At 39.1% G+C, this 18,754-nt stretch overlaps 1 protein-coding gene across 2 annotated transcripts in view; it reads right to left on the bottom strand.

Moving 5' to 3' along the window:
* The window catches only part of LOC127413696 (tight junction-associated protein 1-like), a 153,127-nt gene that overhangs the window by 76,409 nt on the left and 57,964 nt on the right, over positions 1-18,754 (bottom strand). For both annotated transcript variants that reach the window (XM_051651040.1, XM_051651041.1), the window contains exon 3: positions 15,695-15,756. The gene's annotated coding sequence lies outside the window, so the exon portion shown is untranslated. The remainder of the gene's footprint in view (positions 1-15,694; positions 15,757-18,754) is intronic.

Below are 18,754 nucleotides of genomic sequence, written 5' to 3'. Positions count from 1 at the left end.
AGAGAGAAGCATGAGAATTCAAAGCTGCGGCAGCTTAAAGCCCTGTCCCATGAAAAAAAAAGTTTCCCCTTCCTCTCTCTCTCTATCTATCTCTGAGCCACCCTGCCTCTTCCTCCCTGAGCGGCAACATTGAAAAAAGCTGTTTGAATCAATAGGCTTTGATGAGAGTAGCAGCACTGGCCGGTTAAAAAAGCAACAGCCAATGAAAAAAACAGCTATGACTGCTGGAGCTGAGTAAAAAAAAAAGATGGGCAAAAAATGCCTCTTTGAACAACCACCAAACATCTGTCAATACATGTGCTGTGATTTGGGTGCTTATCAAAATATCTATATGGTAAATTGAGGGAGCCAGAGAATTGGGGGAAAAAAGGAAGAGATACTGATATAGGCTTTAAGAGACACAAATATAGGGGCACGTGGAAGGGGGAGGAAAAAGTGGGCTTGCTCTAAAGCGAGTGATTGATTACATGTTGGAGTGTGTTTCCAATATACAAACTGTTAAACCGCTGCCTGCATGACTTTTATTGATCACAGGAAGCTATCTTTAGAATGGCAAAAGTGGGTGTGTAGCTGGGATCTGATTACTTGTAGAGGCATATAGGGCTGACCCACAGTGCCAAACTATTAATCTTTAAGTCAACTTCTCAAATGATGTTTATTTAAAATATACCAATACATGTTAAAGCCACTCAGTAAAACAATTAGATTGTAAGATGTCTACTACTGTGGGCATACTAATGCACAGTGCAGCCACAAACTTCTACTGCGAAAGCCTGTTTACGCATCTGCAGCAGCTAGGTGAATGACAATTATCAGCCTTTAAATCCAGAGGCCCTGGGCTGCTAAGGCAAAGGTTCTCAACCTTTTTGACTATACCTAATTTGACATACTATTACTATTCTATACTATATTCTATTTTTCTAGCACAATATAAACATATAGCTGCCTTTATATTTCATAAATTATATAGCTGTTCAAAAAGTCTGAAAAGCTCTGGCATGAATTTTGGCATGGCACAAGACTGCTTTGCTACCAAGCAAGGTGTTGTAGTCAATAAAAGAAAAGGTTTTTGCAACCAGCAAAACTGCAACTAGCATTGATGCCAGTGGACTCCCTGCAGTCAGAATGCTACATGAGTTCAAAACACCTTAGAGCAGCTCATGGTTAGCAATTAAATTCACTCCATTTTTTCCTGGGTCACACCTTCCCCTGCAAGAGAGCAGCATATTTCATCACTTTTGATAATTTTGAAGCTCCTGACTGGTAAAATGGGAGAAATAGTGAGAGAGTTGGCTGGTGTTCCACAGTGTGGTGCCAAATAGAAATCAATGGTGTTCCCTTTGCATGTTGCTAATGTGCTGGAGGGCACATGCTGGGACATACACACACGTGAGAGGGTCACTGACAGAATGTGCCACTCATTGGCAGGCTGATTTGCCCTCCTGACGTCATTTTTAACCCAAAATGCAATAAACACAGCAGGACTATAGATATGCATCCTTACACAGCTAGCAGAATGTTTTTCAAAGCTTACTATTCCACTGAAGACAGTAACCCCATCTGGACTGTTAAACTTAAGTTTGACACAAAGCTCAACAAGGCATCTTATCCTCTAGTCTGAGTAGGTCAACTTTTAGTGTCAGGTTTCAATTCAATCAGAACAAATGACAAAACAACTTAAATTAGTAGGGGTTGGGTTTTTAATGTTTTAAACCAGGGGTGGGGAACGTCAGGCCTCAGGGCCGTATAAGGCCCGCGAGGCCATTTGAGAAATAATTTGAAAAGTAAAAAATAGCCTTGATTCAATTAACCTGAAAAAAAATGTTCCTTTCAAATAATGTTTAAAAATAATTTTAAATGATAACAACACAAAATATTGTATAACAGACAGACCTTTTAGTGTTTTTGGTGTGTGAGCACGTAACGGAATGCATTTACATTAATTTCAACCCACAATCAGAAATTGCAAACAATTGTATGGCCCGCGAATAATTTCGTAAATACTCAAATGGCCCTTAATGGAAAAAATGTTCCCCACCCCTGTTTTAAACAAAGGTACGTACATGTGATGGACAGTGTTGGGTAGATTATTTCTGTACTGCAATCTTGTTCTAATTACACATTACATAAACTGTAATCAGTAGCAATCTTTTAGATTACACTTTTTTAGGCAATCTAATCTTTTGGATTACTTATTGAATGTTTTGATGAGAATAAAATGTAAAGTGTATTAAATACCAATTTATACTTTTCATTAAACATTAAGTCAAGCGTACACTACACGATTTGCCGTCGACACTGCGACTCATAAGCCCTATTCGGACGGCAATTATTTTTCATGGGAACGTGAGGTAATTCCACATTTACAGGCGGTAGTCAATTATTTTATTGCCGTCCGAATACGAAATGTCGGTGTTTTTCCTCCCACGAGAAAATTCCCAGCCAAATTATCTACTGTTTTTTGACAAACACCAAGGTCGTGTGGTAATTTAATTACCGTCCGAGTCCACAACTCTGAGTTCATAACCCAAAAGCCGTTTTGGAAATCCTTTTTGACCACTGCTAAATGCCGTACGTTTGCACTGCGTGTGATAACAGCTCTGGCAGTAATGGACAGATGTGACAGTTGGAGGATTGTGTAACAGACATTTTTGAAATGATTCACAATAATAAAATTGCGTCGCCACTCCACTTGGGAACCAGTGGGAACTCTTAAGTAGAAGGGAAAGAAAAACGAGAGCCAGATCACGTAAAATTTTGAAATGTTCCATTATTATGGCAGCAATGTAATAATTTTAGTATATCACGTTTTAATGTAGAAAGGTTTACTAAATACATTTATACATAGGGCCTGCATGACTACTTGTTTATACAGGTCGAGTAGTCCCAGAGGTTACCGGGTTAATGTCTATCTTATTTAAAAGGATTAATTTCCACCTCCACTTTTTAAATACTGACAGATCATTTCAAATGATGTCTGTCATTTTGATAGATAAAACATAAGAAAACCATTTTTTATCATAGCTCCTCAAATTTCATTTTAACTATCTTTACTGTCCTTGATATGTGCGGCTTCTATATTTCCTTGAGTGCGCTTAAGAAAAAGCGTGCAAGCAGCGCAACTAAGATGATGCGGGTGACGAAACATGCGTACTCCCATTGACAGATTTATTTGGCTGAGTTGATAAACAGTCTTGTCCCTACAGTTTCTTGATTCGTTAAAATTGCTCTTCGCAAGAATTTTGGCTTGCTGCGTATGTGAAAATGTACACTATAAATGTCAACAGCGCTTTGCAGCGCGGTTCCCTCAAATATTTTCACATAAGTGTAATTCCAAACATATTTAAACACAAATACAGAGGACACAGTTTGTGGATTGATGAATTATCAATATAACAAGCGCAGCTGCAATCATGTGATCGATAAAAAGTCTCGCTCATCCCCCATGATTTAAATGTCATCAGAACGCATGAGTTTTATCACAGAGAAGCCATGAAAATGTACTTTTACAGACATCACCCTGAGAAACAACTGCCGTCCGAATAGGGTTACAGTCTTGCTTTTCATTGTGCTGGTGCGCACAATACAGGACTGTAGTGTCTCAACCATAGGACCATTCGTTCCCGACTGAGGCAGTTCCTGTAACTGAGCTTCTAGTGTGCATGCTGCTCATATGTGTCCCTATTGTGCATGTTCATTTCGCTGCTTCGAAAAAAACAGCCATTATAGCTGCCTTTAGCATCATCCCGTTTCAAACAGATCGCCCAAAATGCATCTTAAAATTAAGATAACGAAATTCATTCACAAACTTGCACACTTTATTACTGATAACATGTCAATAAACAGCTCGCACCCGTTTTTCTGCTTATTGGCACCCTTTGCAAAAGAAAAAAATTATTTTAAAAAACTGCTGGAAATAATTAAAAACAGTGAGTAGGGAGATGTGGGTGATGTTTTAATTTATTTTCAAATTATTTTTGTCTCCTGTTACCCAATACCTTGCTCTCCTTTTTCAACAAACATGAAAGAAAAGCTCAGACCCATTTTTAAGCTTTTTCACGCTAATTTGCAAAGGAAAAACATTATAAAAACAGCTCAAAATAATAAAGACAGCAGGTAGGGAGATGTGGGTGAAATTGTATTTTATTTTCTAAATATCTTTGTCTTCTGCTTCCTAATACCTTTCACTCCTCTTGCGCTCTCTCTATATTTAATTGGTTTTGGCTCATAATGGTCTCCTACTCGTCGGTACAGTGCTCACACCTGATGACAAGACGTCTAGATTTCAAGCTGTTTTCAAAACTGTCGTAGCATCTGGGACTATTCTCAGCAGGAGCGCGCACAATACACGACCATTCGCCATGAGATTTACGACTTTTTGTCACAGACCAGTTGCCAACTCAAAACATCAAAGGAGACGAGCTTGAGTCGTGTTGTACCCACTAGGCATTAGTTAACATGAAATCAAACAACAATGTGCTATTAGACAGTCCGAGTCTTAGCGATTCTTTTAAGGTCAAGACTAATGTCATCGATACGTAATCATGTAATACATAAAAGTAACTAATCTGAGACACAATAAAAATTTTAAAAAACAATCTAATTACAAGTACCAAATCAAAATCAAATCAAATCACTTTATTGTCACACAGCCATATACACAAGCGCAATGGTGTGTAAAATTCTTGGGTGCAGTTCCAATCAACATAGCAGTCGTGACAGTGATGAGACATATACCAATTTACAATAACATCAAATTAACACAACACAATTTAAACATCTGTTATACACATAATTACACACAAATAATAACATACACTGTACAGTATACAATACGCTGTTTTTTTTTTTTTTTACTATATAGATACACATTATTCAATAAAAATTACAAATTAAAATATATATATAAAAAAAAGTATATATATATATATATACACTATATTGCCAAAAGTATTCGCTCACCCATCCAAATAATTGAATTCAGGTGTTCCAATCACTTCCATGGCCACAGGTGTATAAAATGAAGCACCTAGGCATGCAGACTGCTTGTACAAACATTTGTGAAAGAACGGGCCGCTCTCAGGAGCTCAGTGAATTCCAGCGTGGTACTGTGATAGGATGCCACCTGTGCAACAAGTCCAGTCGTGAAATTTCCTCGCTACTAAATATTCCACAGTCAACTGTCAGTGGTATTATAACAAAGTGGAAGTGATTGGGAATGACAGCAACTCAGCCACGAAGTGGTAGGCCACGTAAAATGACAGAGCGGGGTCAGCAGATGCTGAGGCGCATAGTGCGCAGAGGTCGCCAACTTTCTGCAGAGTCAATCGCTACAGACCTCCAAAGTTCATGTGGCCTTCAGATTAACTCAAGAACAGTGCGTAGAGAGCTTCATGGAATGGGTTTCCATGCCGAGCAGCTGCATCCAAGCCATACATCACCAAGTGCAATGCAAAGCGTCAGATGCAGTGGTGTAAAGCACGCCGCCACTGGACTCTAGAGCAGTGGAGACGCGTTCTCTGGAGTGACGAATCACGCTTCTCCATCTGGCAATCTGATGGACGAGTCTGGGTTTGGCGGTTGCCAGGAGAACGGTACTTGTCTGACTGCATTGTGCCAACTGTGAAGTTTGGTGGATCGGGGATTATGGTGTGGGGTTGTTTTTCAGGAGCTGGGCTTGGCCCCTTAGTTCCAGTGAAAGGAACACTGAATGCTTCAGCATACCAAGAGATTTTGGACAATTCCATGCTCCCAACTTTGTGGGAACAGTTTGGGGATGGCCCCTTCCTGTTCCGACATGACTGCGCACCAGTGCACAAAGCAAGGTCCATAAAGACATGGATGAGCGAGTTTGGTGTGGAAGAACTTGACTGGCCTGCACAGAGTCCTGACCTCAACCCGATAGAGCACCTTTGGATGAATTAGAGTGAAGACTGCGAGCCAGGCCTTCTCGTCCAACATCAGTGTCTGACCTCACAAATGCGCTTCTGGAAGAATGGTCAAAAATTCCCATAAACACACTCCTAAACCTTGTGGAAAGCCTTCCCAGAAGAGTTGAAGCTGTTATAACTGCAAAGGGTGGGCCGACATCATATTAAACCCTATGGATTAAGAATGGGATGTCACTTAAGTTCATAAAGGCAGGTGAGCGAATACTTTTGGCAATATAGTGTATATATATATATATATATATATATATATATATATATATATATATATATATATATATATATATATATATATATATAGAATGTACAGTATTGTACTGTATTGACATTCAGGCTGTCGGTTGATAGTCAGTTGTTAAGAGAGAACATAATATAATAATAATAATAATATAATTTATGACAGTCCGGTGTGAGATATAAGAGTAAGAGTAATAAAGTGCAGTGCTGATGTATTTTGATCGTGGGAGATCAAGAGTTCAGAAGTCTGATTGCTTGGGGGAAGAAGCTATCATGGAGTCGGCTGGTGCGGGTCCTGATGCTGCGATACCGCCTACCTGATGGTAGCAGTGAGAACAGCCCATGGCTCGGGTGGCTGGAGTCTCTGATGATCCTCCGAGCTTTTTTCACACACCGCCTTGTATATATTTCCTGGAGGGAGGGAAGCTCACCTCCGATGATGTGTTTGGCAGTTCGCACCACCCTTTGCAGTGCTTTGCGGTTGTGGGCGGTGCTATTGCCGTACCAGGCGGAGATACAGCCAGTCAGAATGCTCTCTACAGTGCAGGTGTAGAACCGTGTGAGGATGTGGCGGTTCATTCCAAACTTCCTCAGCCGTCTCAGGAAGAAGAGGTGCTGATGAGCCTTCTTCACAACGACTTCAGTGTGGACGGACCATGTGAGTTCCTCAGTGATGTGGACACCCAGGAACTTGAAGCTGCTGACTCTCTCCACTGGTGCTCCATTGATGGTGATGGGACTGTGTTCTCTGTTTTTTCTTCTGAAGTCCACCACAAGCTCCTTTGTCTTACTGACGTTGAGGGAGAGGTTGTGCTCCTGACACCAGTGTGTCAGAGTGTGCACCTCCTCTCTGTAGGCTGTTTCATCATTGTCAGTGATCAGACCTACCACCGTCGTGTCATCAGCAAACTTAATGATGGCATTGGAGCTATGTGTTGCCACACAGTCATGTGTGTACAAGAAATACAGTAGTGGGCTGAGAACACAGCCCTGTGGGGCTCCAGTGTTGAGGGTCAGTGATGAGGAGATGTTGCTGCCTATTCTAACCACCTGGCGTCTGCTTGACAGGAAGTCCAGTATCCAGCGGCACAGCGAGCTGTTTAAGCCCAGAGCCCGGAGTTTCTCATCTAGCTTGGAGGGCACTATGGTGTTGAATGCTGAGCTGTAGTCTACAAACAGCATTCTCACATAAGTGTTCTTTTTTTCCAGGTGGGAGAGAGCAGTGTGTATTGTAGATGCAATGGCATCATCAGTGGAGCGGTTGTTGCGGTAAGCAAACTGCAGCGGGTCAAGATTGAGTGGCAAGACAGAGCAGATGTAATCTCTGATTAGTCTCTCAAAACATTTGCTGATGATGGGGGTCAGAGCAACAGGACGCCAGTCATTTAAACAAGTTATTTTTGATTGTTTTGGAACAGGCACAATGGTGGATGTTTTAAAGCATGTGGGGACTACAGACAAAGAGAGGAAAAGGTTGAAAATGTCCGTAAAAACACCAGCCAGCTGGTTCGCGCACGCTCTGATGACGCGGCTTTGCGGATATCCACCCGTCGGAAGGATCGGGTTACATCCGCTACAGAGATGGAGAGTGAACTAACCTCTGTAGCTTCAGCCGCGAGAGCTCTCTCCGCGAGGGCGGTGTTATTTCCCTCGAAACGAGCATAAAAAGTATTTAGCTCATCCGGTAGAGAGGCAGCGGTGTTCATGGCGGAGTTTTTATTCCCTTTAAAGTCCGTGATGATGTTAATTCCCTGCCACATGCTTCTAGAGTTGGTGGTGTTAAACTGTCCTTCAATCTTGCTCCTGTACTGGCGTTTTGCTGTTTTGATAGTTTTTCGGAGGGCATAACTGGCTTGTTTATGCTCCTCCGCGTTCCCGGAATTAAAAGCAGAGGTCCGCACATTAAGTGCCGCGCGAACATCGCTATTGATCCACGGCTTCCGATTCGGATAGATTCGAACAGTTCTGGTCGGAATCACTTCCTCTACGCACGTTCTGATGAAACACATTACGCTATCAGCGTAAAGCTCGATGTCGTCATCAGAGGCGGACCGGAACATCTCCCAGTCCGTGTGATCAAAACAGTCCTGCAGCATAGAGTCTGATTGGTCCGACCAGCACTGGATCGTTCTGAAGGTGGGTGCTTCCTGTTTCAATATCTGCCTGTAAGCGGGCAGAAGCAGAATGGAAGAGTGGTCCGATTTGCCAAATGGTGGGCGGGGGAGGGATTTGTAGCCATCCCGGAACGGAGAGTAGCAATGATCCAAAACCCGGTCCCCTCGTGTGTTGAAACTAATGTGCTGGTGATATTTTGGTGCGACTGATTTTAAACTGGCTTTATTAAAGTCCCTGGTCACAATGAACGTGGCCTCAGGGTGCGCGGTTTCCTGCTCACTTATAATCCCATACAGTTCCTTGAGTGCCCGGTCTGTGTATTCCCTCGGTAGTCAGAATGGTCGACACAGAAGCATAAGAAATTCCAGATCAGGAGAACAGAAAGACTTGATGGAATGTATGTTCCTCTGATCACACCAGGATTTGTTGATCATAAAACATACACCACCTCCTCTAGTTTTACCTGAGAGGTCTTTCGCTCTGTCCGCTCGGTGCATGGAGAACCCCGCGGGTTCGATGGCTGAGTCTGGAATCTCCGCAGACATCCAAGTTTCTGTTAGGCAGATAATGCAGCAGTCCCTCGTCTCTCGTTGGAAAGAGATCCGCGCTTTCAGCTCGCAGAGCTTATTATCCAGAGACTGAACATTTGCCAGTAGAATAGTGGGTAGCGGGGGTCGATTTGCGCGGCGTCTTACTCTGATGAGAACGCCGGCTCTGTTTCCCCTTTTCCTCCTGCGTTTCTGCGGCCGTGCTGCCCAGACAAAGGGCTTCGCTGGCATGTTTGTAAACAGCGGGTTGGCATTGAGGAATGTGAAGTCCGGTTTTCGGTGTGAGATCGCCGAACCAATGTCCAAAAGTGTTTGTCTGTCGTAGACAATAAGGCAGACAACATCCAAGACAAAAAACATAAGAATTGTAAACAAAACAAAACATTGCTATGTTGTATCGGAGCTCGCAACGCAGCAGCCATACTCGGCGCCATCTTGAGCCATACATGATAATGCTAATTTTAATAAATGTTTTTATTTTTTAACTTATTTTTAATGTCTGCCTCAAATATTCTCCTAGTAAAACTGACATTTTTCCAACCAGAGAATATTCATTTCAAGGCAGAAAAAAGTTTTGCTGACGATACCACCATTGTGGGTCTGATCACCAACAATGACAAAACGGCCTATAGAGAGGAGATGAGGCTCCTGGCAGAGTGGTGCCAGGACAACAACCTGTCTCTAAATGTCAGTAAAACTAAGCAGCGTGATCAACTTCAGGAAACAGAATACGGTTTATGCACCCATCTACATCGGAGGGGACATTGTAGAGAGGGTCGACAGCTTCAGATTCCTAGGGGTCACCCTCACTGCTAAACCCACATGGACTGAGTATACAGCATCTATCATAAAAAAGGCCCACCAACTCCTTTATTTCCTCAGGCATCTGAAGAATGCCAGGATGTCCACTACAGTCCTCACTTTCTACAGGTGTGCTGTGGAGTCCGTCCTCACAGGGTGTATTACATCCTGGTGTGGCAGCTGCTCCATACAGGACAAGAAAGCCCTACAGAGGGTGGTTAAAACAGCTCAGAAAATCATCGGCACACAGCTACCAGCAGTACAGGATATCTACACCACACGCTGCTTCAGAAAGGCAAAGCGCATCATGGAAGACCGCAGTCACCCTGCACGGGCACTTTTCTCTTTTCTGCCCTCTGGTAAGCGGCTCAGGACTATTCGAACCTGCACCACTAGATTCAGGGATAGCTTTTACCCGAATGCTGTGACAATGTTCACTAATGTTCACTAATATCAATAATGATACTGGACTCTACACTGGTCACTTTTGCAACTTGACTTTGCACTGATGCCTCCAAACTCATCACTTGCATTGTTACTTTATTGTTTGGTAATTATTTTGGTTGTTTATTGTTATCTTTGTATATATGTATACTTTGTACTTAGTAGTACTATCAATTGTATCCTGTCTTGTCTATAGTCTGTGGAGAAGCATTCAAGCAAGAATTTCATTGTACAAGGTACTTGTACATATGACAATAAACATTGAACTTGAAGACAGAATCTGTAATTTGCCCCCACTTTACAGGTGAAGTGTGTAATTTCTGTGGCACCAAAAAGAATTGCAAACATTGTTCCCAAACAGGTCCACCCACCACCACTTGCCATTTTTCAAGCCATACAGGTAATCCTGCCCCAAACTCACAGCATTGGTTGAGTCACGTCGACATGACAGTCTGTTTAAACAAACAAAGCAATATTTTAAAAGTGCCAAAGTGTTTTACACTATTTGCGAAATCAACCTACAAATAGTGTTCATGGCATTAAATAGCTTGTTAATCTAGTGATAAGTGGTGTTTGTAGACCTACAGCTATTTTGAAAAATAGACAAACTAGATCATCACCATTACCTGTGACACAAAAAGTGCACATGACTGCAATATGAAAAAGAGTGATCAACCACTAATTTTAATGTGTGTAAAATCTCTGGCAGCATTTGATTGTGTATAAAATTGTGTAGGTGGCTGTCTTAGGGTGACTTCAACTCTTTCATGAGCTAATTAATGCTTGCATCCTGACACTTTAAAACACTGCAGGGCTTACAGGGAACACTATCTACAGTCATATCCATATATGTGTCATGACAGAACTAATGACTGTGTGAGAGTGTAAGAGCTGTACATAAACAGAAGTAACAGAATTACAGTACATACTGACCTTCAAACCATCACATGCCCACACAGATGCCACATAGTTTCATTTGTGAGGAATCTGACATTTAACAAGCAGATTGTAGATTGTAAAATTAATTAAACTGCTTTAATTAAACCTTACTGTGAGGCTCTTCACATTAGAAGTGTGCTTATAATGAATTTTGATACATTTTGAGAGAACTGGAGAAGGAGAGGATTATAACATAAGCTGGGCAATACAGAATAGAATATTAACTATATATTCAATATTATTTTGTTAGCAAGATATTATTTCTGTTAACCAGCATTGTGAATACTTCACTGTGCTTTTTAATTTAGAATCATTACGTTTTATTAAGACTGCGCCAGCAGGCCAGTTTTGCACCTGTTCCTTGGGTCACAATTATATGATAACGCTAAAACAAGACTGAATTTAAACCTGTCGTAAAAATGCCGAAAACCTTTGGAATTTTTTTTCCTAACTGCCAGTTTTAATGAATCAATTCAAAACTCGCTGTGGTATTTTTTTGATGTTTTAAAATAGCAAAATAATATATTTTTATATATTCTATAATATGTTCTTTACTATACATTTTAACAAATCGTTGCATCAGTTTGAAATCAATTTATTGAAATGAACAGTTTTAACTTCTTCACAGAAATTTATGAAAATGTACCAACTTTTGGTGCTGTTTCTGCTACTGAAGATGCTCTTAACACATCTGTCTCAATGCTTCCAAAGTCAAGTCATGAGAAGACAATGGAAGACAAGTAGAGTGCCTGGGAAATCCACTTTGAAACAGTAATTTTTGCCACTAGAGGTACAGACATTTCACACTTCACCTTTAAAATATTGTTCAAAAATATAGAATGTTCTTCACTCAACACTGGACAATAAAAAAGAAAATAATTAAAGTCTCAAGTACCTTTGGTAAAGTTTATAGCATCCGTCATAGTTAAAAGCTTTCTCATGCATTCAGTTAGTGCAGAGTTCAACATTTCCCACCATGTGAATGTGAAGTGAGAGGTTTTCTTTACTTTCACTCAGTAAGACATTCTCTATTTTTTAATGGCCACTGAGCAAATAAGACGCCCATTCCTGGCACCCCACTCACTTCCTGACCCTTTCTTCCTGTTATATCCACACACAATCCAATCTCAAGTCCCTAATGACTTGTATATCAGATGCCAGAGGCCTAGCCAAAGAGCCTGCTACAGTAAATATCCAGCTTATGAGAGAGGACAAGCAGAATGTGCCATTCTGTGGGGTGTTGTGTTGTGACTTGGTCTTGCGGCACCCCATTTGAAGTCGACATAAAACAGCATTCCCATTTTAATTCTGTAATATGAAGTATTTCTGAGTGAAACCGGTAACGTCATTCAAAAAAGGAAAGTTGTTTCAGAGGCGGAGCAAGATATTACAATTTGATGAAATAACTTTTTTTTTTCTTTGAAATAACAGTTATGAATCATGCACAAAATGACAAGGAAAGTGTATTACTTAAAGCAAACAAGGTCAATTCTAACGTAATGTTGTCTTAAAAACCTGAGGCAGCACAGCAGGTCTGGTGGAAAAATGCCATCTAAGAAGTGTTATTTTCTCACAAATTCCTTGTTTAAAAAAAAAAAAAAAAACAACTGTCTAATCAAATTAATTCATTACTCAAATCAAAACAAAACAATTACTTTTTAACATATCACTGCATTATATGTATCAAATGAAGTCCCTGCTGATCCTCACAGCACATTCTAAAAACATTTTTTTTTAATCAAATACAGTGCTGTACAAATTACAGTATTAATTAAAGCACTGATAAATTTGTTTTTTTATTCAGTACAATAGCACTCTTGCTTGTGAGATATTGCTTATATATAATGAAATTACTACTGATATATTATTATTATTACTATTAATTATTAATACTACATTACGAGACCAAAATAGAGCTTTATGGTCACAACCATAAGCGCTATGTTTGGAGAGGGGTCAACAAGGCCTATAGTGAAAAGAATACCATCCCCACTGTGAAGCATGGTGGTGGCTCACTGATGTTTTGGGGGGGTGTGAGCTCTAAAGGCACGGGGAATCTTGTGAAAATTGATGGCAAGATGAATGCAGCAAGTTATCAGAAAATACTGGCAGACAATTTGCATTCTTCTGCACAAAAGCTGCGCATGGGACGCTCTTGGACTTTCCAGAATGACAATGACCCTAAGCACAAGGCCAAGTTGACCCTCCAGTGGTTACAGCAGAAAAAGGTGAAGGTTCTGGAGTGGCCATCACAGTCTCCTGACCTTAATATCATCGAGCCACTCTGGGGAGATCTCAAACGTGCGGTTCATGCAAGACGACCAAAGACTTTGCATGACCTGGAGGCATTTTGCCAAGATGAATAGGCAGCAATACCACCTGCAAGAATTTGGGGCCTCATAGACATCTATTACAAAAGACTGTATGCTGTCATTGATGCAAAAGAGTGCAATACACAGTATTAAGAACTAAGGGTATGCAGACTTTTGAACAGGGGTTTTTCATTTTTTTCTTTGTTGCCATGTTTTGTTTTATGATTGTGCCATTCTGTTAGAACCTACAGTTGAATATGAATCCCATAAGAAATAAAAGAAATGTGTTTTGCCTGCTCACTCATGTTTTCTTTAAAAATGGTACATATATTACCAATTCTCCAAGGGTATGAAAACTTTTGAGCACAACTGTATCTCACAATGCGGTTCGATATACAATATGAGGTTCACGATTCAACAATCTCGATTCGATATAATAAAACTTACATGACAAAGTATGACAGATAATTTGGGGGGTGGGGTGGCAATGTTTGAGCAAAATGCACATTATAATTTCTCATCAAAATAACATTCTTTAATACACAATATAAATGCTCAAAGTTCAAATAATAAGAGTTTTTCATATACCTTTCTCTATGAGAAAACAAATCACAAACAAATGCCTTAAAGATAGTGGGCTATTCAGGCTGATCAGGTGCAGAGCAAGCAACAAAAATAGAAAAGTATGTGAAAGTGTAGGCTGTCATTTATTTTGTCTTTATTTTGTCATTATTATAAATCACATACATTTTTTTTTTAATCTAAAAATATATGAGCTGATATGAGGTGTCACTGTTTGAAATAATGTGTACAATTTAAAAATAGCATTGAGTTTACATTCATTTGTGTAACAAGCACTATAACGGTACTGTCACTTTAAGAGTTTAACATTCATCTTGCAGACTCACACAGGTGTTTCTGTTCATTTATTAATGAGGGAGAAGCCTTGGTTTTTAGCACATCCGTGCTATTTGTTATTAAAATTATAATTTATTTTTAATTTCTTATCTGACTGCAAAGAACATAAAGGACATTTAAAGACACATTATTCAATGAAAGTGGAGTGCGTGGATGTCATATTTGATGTACACACATTACGCGGAAGAAATGGTTTTAATTTCAAGCACTTTATATTATAAGAAAAAAAAAGTGATTTTCCAGGTATTCCAGTTCTTAAATATCTAAACTAAATTCAAGGACTTCAAAAATTGTAGAAAAAAAAAACAAAAAACACAGTAGGGGTAAAATCAAGCTATAGAGAGATTATAATATTTGACTGGTCATTTTGTTTATGAACACATAGACACATAGAAAAACATTTGTTTTCACACCATGAAAGACTGACTCGCCTTTTCTGGGTGAGTTTTCAAATGTCTAATAAAGTTTGATGTAGTTGTGCTTGCATCTTTAATCATTCCACATGTTTTACATATAGAATTCCGTTAATTGCTATTCTGTTGAAGGTTTTTTAATCCAAAAGTTGTGATAAAGGACGTTTAAGACTCGAGTTTCCATCTCTGTGAATATCAAATCGCTGAAGGCTTCGATTTAATTATAAAAATGTATAGTCTGCATGTGCTGCACGCTTTAATGAGTGCTCTGCTGTTTGTCATCTACACACACACACACACACACACGATAATTATGATGAGGTGTTATTAGTGTATGAGCAGCCGGTTTCACACATTCAATTTGAAGCACGCACCACATGCAGACTGCATATTTATTTATTTACAGCTCAGCCTTGTGGTTTATTCATTATACTTGGGCATATCACCATTTTACTTTAATTAATTGTGCATTCATACATTTATTTGATCCCAAATATATCAAATTCGATGACATTCCACAATTTACAATTAATTCCATTTTTATGACTGGATTCTGCGTCTGTGTTTTCTGCATCACATAGGGCACAACATACAACACAAGGTTTCACATAAGTGTCAGTAATTTGAAGTGTTCTTCATAAATTGGGCAACTTCTGTTAATAATAAAAAAGATACTAAGAAACTGTATTCTAAGGTGTCAGCTACCAGGAAAAAAAGTTATCAGTGCTGCCACAAAAAATGTAACTCTGAAAGGGAAAAAAATGGGATGGGTAAAATAGAAAAAATAAACAACTGCAATAAAATAATCATTTTTTGAAACACCAAATCTCAGTAAATCTCTTCTATTATGCCTGAACTGAAGTTGACAGCATGACTATCATTGAAAGACACAACAGTGTCTCACAAACAGAGCTCTGTAGAGTCATGCCATCATCCAATTAAAGCTATTTCTGGAGGCCAAGGATGCAAAAACACAACAAATTATTTAGATGTATATAACTAGATAATTGTAACCATACCCGCAACTGGAGTTGGAGTGTCAGTGATGTCCTCAGTCACAAGTTCTCAGTCCCTGAGCATTCTGAAACACAAAAATAGGAAGTCGGTAAACCGAAATGTGATGTCACATTCTCTACTGAGAAAAAAAACAAAAAGACTGACTATAAATATCAGTAATAAAACCTTTTCTTGCAACAAGAATCAGGTGTAATCAAGCTCATCTGGTAAGAAAATTCTGACATACAACAGACACTTCCAACTAGGGCTGCATGATTTAAAAAAAGAAAAATAAAATTGCGATTATTTTGAAAAATATTGCAATTATAATTTGAACAGCGATATGATCAACCAAAAAAAAAAGTGAATCATTTTGACCAAATTAAGTCATACTTTGCCCGTGCTCTTCTGCCAAAAGAGTTACTGTTTAAGTGTGTTCACACTTGAGTCCTCTTAAAAACGTCTTTCAGTTTAGCAAAAAACAAACTAATAAATAAAACGTGAAATGCCACTTTTGTCAATTTTGTGATCGAGTCTCAGCCCATTATTATTTGGTTCAGAAATAATTGCAGAAATATATTAATATTGTATTAATTTTATTATTATTATTATACAATAGTAACATATTTTTATATATATATATATTATATATTTATATATTTTACACTTATATATTTTACACTTTATGCATTTTCATGTCTGTAAATTCTAAGTTAATTCCTGTTTTATGTCTGCCATGAGACACTAATAAAAATTCAATTGTGAGACCGCAATCAATGTGTCAACATAATATTCATGATATCAGCCGTCACACATCCACACACTGTTCAGGAAGGGCTTCTCAGAAATCACCTCACTCAATCAGAAGTCAAAGCAATTGTTCTTCCTTTGAGTAATTAACACGGGCTGCTCATTACAACCAGTCTCTGACAGAACCCCTCCTTCACAATTACCACAGCAAGAGTATAATGAACAACTGTGTTCCTGTAGTATGAATGTATCAATGATACTATGGTGAATGACTGTATGAGAGTCAGGGCACTGAAAAATGTTACCTGATTACACACATAACTGACTCTGAGCCAACTGTAGTTAGGCAGTATGTAGGGCTGCAACAACTAATCGATAAAATCGATAATGGAAATCGTTGACAACGAATTTAATTATCGATTAGTTGGATATCTGCGGTAAGCACGGAGAAGCCCCGTCAGTGACGTCACTTCACAGCCAAGTAAAAAATGTGTTGCATTATGAAACTCATTTAAAAAAACAACAGAGACAAGTTGAATCGGAAAAAAACACGACCCAAGTTGTCCAGAGCACAAGAGCACTTTATAAACACTTCAAAGAAGATCATAAAAAGCATACAGTTTAATGTGGACCGGTTGCGCCGTCAGGTGCGTTGACAGAGTGATTGTGCCGTTTGATGCGCGAGAGTCGTTTCTCTCCAGCGCATCACTTACATTTTACTGCTATTTTCTATGCTTTATAATGTAAACATGTTATGAATTCAAAATCAGCCGCGAATTTCTCAAATCTGTTTGTCTTTACCACACTCGAGTCTCTGTTAAACTTCACCGAGCAAGCGCTCGCGCATCCACGTCAATCAAACCGATCGCAATGGAGAAAGGGAGCGCAATCATTTTGATTAAACTGTCCAACATCATACCACGATTTCAGTTTCAATGTAATCAATTGTGCAGCTTTCATGAATATCAGAAGTCTCAGCAGTCAAGGTGTGCCAGTTTTTAAAGTGTTTTCTCCTGCTCATGTAAGCGCATGTAATACAGCGAGCACCGGGATGAGTCTTTTCAGCGTGAGAGTGCATTTGCACAGGGTTTCCAGATGATTGTACTATATTAAACTGTATGCAATGCTGAATATAATGTATCATAATCCTAAGAGTCCAAATATTTGAAAGTCCTCCTGATAATGCCACATGTAATGTCTGATTTCACTAGTAAATTTATACTACGGCAAACATTATTTTACTGGATAAACATACACACTTTTTTTGAAAAGAATAACTTAGAAACATGTAATCAGTGAAAATACTATTTTAAAAACCTATATATTAAAATAATGTAATTTTTAAGCTGGCCTATGTAAGGTTTTTTGGCAACAATTAACAAAAGATAATTGAGCGAGTTCATAAAAAATTCTATGTTCAAAACCCTGTCCTTGTCTTACCCCGATTCACTATGGAAAGCCTACAATAATGATTTTATTAAGAGCTGTCGGGTCAGATTTGGTGCGAAATCGCAAGCATCCGTCATTCGTCCTTGCGCGTTTACGCCATGTCCGTAAGCCCAGAAAGAAAACACTTGAGTGTCAGGGAAGTGGGAAGCGAGTGCAAGAGCTGTTCAGTCTTCTTATGTCTTTCTCAAAGTAATATCTCAGTTATAAAAATGTTTAATCAAATAACATAATATTATGAATCCGTTGTGCCGTTATGAATATCTCCAAGTGATCACAGGCAAAGTCCACCTCAAACAATGAGATTCATCCACCAAAAGAGCAGTGCAGAATCAATACACAGGTAAAATGTTCCTCCGCAAGTTGAATGTAATTTTAGGTTTCAATCACAGATGCCACTAGAGAGCCCAATGTTCCATAGTGCAGTTTTAACCATTCTAAAGTCGTCTTTACACAGCCAAGTCAATCCTGCTCTGTGCCTGCATACAATTCTGTGTAAAGACGCAATGCAGCATAAAAGCCAGTCTCAATTAAGCCTGCTCTAACCCACCTCAGAGCAGCCTTAAACATTGTTATTGTCATGACTGAGCATATATTTAATAATTTAGCTTCATATTTAACGTATAATTTGACATTTTCAATCATTTCATATGTCTATATTAATGTTATATTAAATATTAATCTCATATTTTAAATGCAATTGTAATTTCTGTGTAAATACATTTATGCCTGCTCTGAGCAGCATTAAACAGTCTGTGTAGATACATCTAAATGACAGTTTAAATGCAGCTTTTGTGCCACCTTGGCAGTGTAAAGTTGGCTTAATACAGTAATTCTTCCTTAGCAGTGTTTGGGAAGCTACTTCAAACTGTTAGTTGCCAAGCAAT

Source organism: Myxocyprinus asiaticus, chromosome 23 (genome assembly GCF_019703515.2).
Source record: "Myxocyprinus asiaticus isolate MX2 ecotype Aquarium Trade chromosome 23, UBuf_Myxa_2, whole genome shotgun sequence".
Classification (NCBI taxonomy): Eukaryota; Metazoa; Chordata; class Actinopteri; order Cypriniformes; family Catostomidae; genus Myxocyprinus; species Myxocyprinus asiaticus.
Note: the sequence above shows the minus strand (reverse complement) of the source record. Positions and strands in the feature narration are given on the sequence as shown.